Consider the following 3639-nt stretch of genomic DNA (forward strand, 5'->3'; position numbering starts at 1 on the left):
GTCTCATAAACAAAATCAAAAGAAAAAACAAAAAGCATACTAAAATAAATTGAGTCTACACAATGTGAGTACAACACACAGTTATGTATTGAATAGTTGTGAATAGTCTGTTCATATGTGTGTTGTTTTGAATGCTAAACTCTGTGGTTTGCGTCTTTGTGCTTTTAATTGTCATTGCCAATCTCCAAAGTGAAGTTTGAGAATTAACATTGACACTCTGAAGAGGCCACTAAGAAGCAACAATTTCTCAATCTGTGTTTCCACCAACTTGGAAACACAGCAAAGTAAGTACTACAGATAAAGTGAGAAGTACTCCACGTTGCATGGCCCTCAACCTCAATGCATAGGACTTGGGAACATCTTTTGAACAAAGTTCTCTTGTTTAACCTATTACCTTTGAGAGAAAGTTTGTTTTTGAATTCTTGACCCTGCTCATCCACATTATCAAGTCATACAAACAAAAATTCACAGGCTGATAAATACATATGGGAAGAGAGAGTTTTTATGTCTTCCTTCTGGATACATAACTCAGAACTGGCTTGGTACAGCTATCATTAAGAGACTTACCACATGACAAATAAAGTACGTAATTATTTTCTTGACTGACAAATTGTACTATACTGTAATAAACAGGACCTGCACTGTAAGTTTATACACAGTACAGCACAATAACTATGCCCATCACCTTGAAATAGAACTATCTTCAATCCCCACTTGCACTGGTTATTTTGTGACCACTGAATACTCCAGACTTTGTTTTCATTGTTAAAATGTCGATATTATTTACTCTATGATTTGAAGGTAATTGACCTAAGTAATGTAGTTAGCAAATAGTAACCATTATTTTAAAGGTCTGTGCTGGTAATAAGCATAGATCTTAGGGACAGCATTGAATAAGTATGTAATTATTGTTAGGAGTCATAGTTACCTTACAACATCCACATTACTTGGTAGTGGAATGATTATGTACTTTACAAATAAAAAATTCATCTCTTCAAATTTTCCAGTTTTCTCACATAGTATTGAAGGTTTTTAAATTTCAAAATTTAAAGCTTTAACAAAATTAACTTTAAATAACAGTTCAGGGACATAGTAAAAGTCAGTAATAATGTTATAGATTTCCTATGTTACTTTTGCATACCACAGATGACAAAAGTTTTATATTATTAAAGATTTCCATCAAAGTGTATACTTCTTGTATATTATTCAATTTACAAAATGCCAAGGAACATATTATATTTAGAATGGGGTAGAAAGTATGACTTGACACAGCTGAACTTCACATCTTGTATGTAGAATTCATTTCAAATAACACCATACAAAAAGTTCTGCCATGATATTTTCTGTTACTGCTCTAATGTATAACAGACACATCTTTGGAAGGTAAAGGCCTGCTTACACACTCTGATAGTATTTATTTCCATAATTTGTTCCCTACTAAGATCCAGATGTTCCCTTATCATGCTGTATAGCTTTGGTGGTCAAATATGAAAGTTTAAATTAAAATAGATAAATGAGGGGCTGGAGAGGTGGCTCAGCGGTTAAGGGCACCAGCTGCTCTTCCAGAGGTCCTGAGTTCAATTCCCAGCACCCACATGGTGGCTCAAAACCATCTGTAATGAGATCTGGTGCCCTCTTCTGGCCTGTAGACATACATGCAGACAGAACACTGTATACATAATAAATAAATAAATAAATACTTTAAAAAATTTAAAAAAAAAGATAAATGAAAAGAGTCATCCTTTATGAAGAAACATCCTGAGGGAGATCTCAAATTTTATATCATGGAACATCTTATAAAACAAAATATTCCAACTAAACAATACATTTTCAATATATTTGAATGCAATTTTATTGCACATTTTAATCCCATTTTACATTCTGTTCCTAAGACGAGTAAATAAATTGCATTTCTTTATTATATTTTAATATATCATTCCTTTGCCTTACACAATGGTACTTAACCATATATTAGATAAGCCATATCTAAAAGTTTATTGATATTTATTATAAACAGATAATCATTTTGTTGTAGAATCACATTATCATTCTTTTTCTAAAGTTCTTTGAAAATTGTATCTGGTTGCTATATGGCTTGTTTTCTTGATTCTAATTGTAAAATATTTAATAAAGATAGATTGTCTGAGTCATATCATCATGGGCCTTATCATGAGAAAAATTGTTTTAGTTTATTTTCACACACATATACTCTAGCATAAATTCACAATAAACGTTGGTTTGTAGGTAGGTCTTAAGTAAGAGCTATATCTTTTTTTCATAATATTTTTATTGATTACTTGGAAGTTTCACATAATGCACCCTATTCACACTGTATTCTCTTTAATGGCTTCCTGTCATCTGTTTCTTTTTGGGGGGGAGGGAAGGGGTACTGGTGGGGGGTAGGGGTTGTTACAGAAGCTTTGTATGTCTCACATTGTCAACTGTGAGTCATCAACACCACTGCAAAAGAAACGTTCTTGCCCTGTGCAGTCTTAGGCATCATGGACCACAGACATCCACATGGCCTCTGGTGATAGCATGGACCACAGTTCTCAGCATGGTCTCAGGTGACAGTACAGATCACTGAAATCAACATGGCTCTTGGCCACAGCATGTACCATGGACATCATCCTGGGCATTGGGTACAGAACAGGCCATGAATATTAACATGGCCTCTGTTGGCAACATGGGCAACAGATACCAACATTGCCCCAGGCAGCAAGCAGCATGAGCCATGGACAGAACCACTTCTTATGATGTTAAAAAGAAACTACTCGAGCAGTTCGTACGGTGGCCAAGGCGGTGTAGCTCCGTGACGGGTTCAGCCTCGCACGCGCCTCCCACCCAGCGCCACCATGATGCCCAAGAGGAAGGTTAGCGCGGACGGAGCGGCGAAGGCGGAGCCCAAGCGGCGCTCTGCGAGCCTGTGGGCCAAGCCCGCCCCTGCCAAGGTGGACGCGAAGCCCAAGAAGGCCGCGGGAAAGGGTAAACCATCGGACAAAAAAGTGCAAACAAAAGGGAAGAGGGGAGCAAAGGGCAAATAGGCGGAGGTGGCTGACCAGCAAACCACAGATGTGCCTGCAGAAAATGGAGAAGCTGAGAACCAGAGTCCAGCCTCTGAATCGAAGGGAAAGAAGCCAAGTCCGACTAACCATCCATCGTGTCTGTCAGTGTCCCCGCCTCCCTTCTTGTAGAATCCAGAGGAATATTTTTATCAACTATTTTGTAAATGCGAGTTTTTTAGTAGCTCTAGAAACATTTTTAAAAGGTGGGAGGAAGTCCCACCTTTTAAAAATGGGATGACCATTTTTTAAGTGTAAATGATTTTTTTAAGAGGTTAAATCACTTGCTGGTTGTTTATTTTTTGGTACAACCAGAAAATAGCAGGATACTGAATCAGGAGAGGCTGTGACTGTCTCGGGGTTCACCATAACTTTCCGTAGAGGGGGCTAGTTTTATATCCTACAACACAAAGCATACTTGGAGTCTTGGTCGTGCATTTGTGTCTGGAATATTTTCAGTTATTTCTGGTCTCGTGTTTCTAGTAGAACTGTATCCTAAAAAGACACTCCTTGGTCCTTGCCCTGTCAGAACTGTCTCTGGTCATGGCAGTCCATTTTCTTAATAATTGTGATAATG

General features: G+C 37.6%; 1 pseudogene; it reads left to right on the forward strand.

The window, feature by feature from the left end:
* The first annotated feature begins 2800 nt into the window (after window positions 1-2800).
* LOC114704124 lies at window positions 2801-3268 on the forward strand (annotated as a pseudogene).
* Window positions 3269-3639: the final 371 nt, after the last annotated feature.

Source organism: Peromyscus leucopus, chromosome 2 (genome assembly GCF_004664715.2).
Source record: "Peromyscus leucopus breed LL Stock chromosome 2, UCI_PerLeu_2.1, whole genome shotgun sequence".
Taxonomy (NCBI): domain Eukaryota; kingdom Metazoa; phylum Chordata; class Mammalia; order Rodentia; family Cricetidae; genus Peromyscus; species Peromyscus leucopus.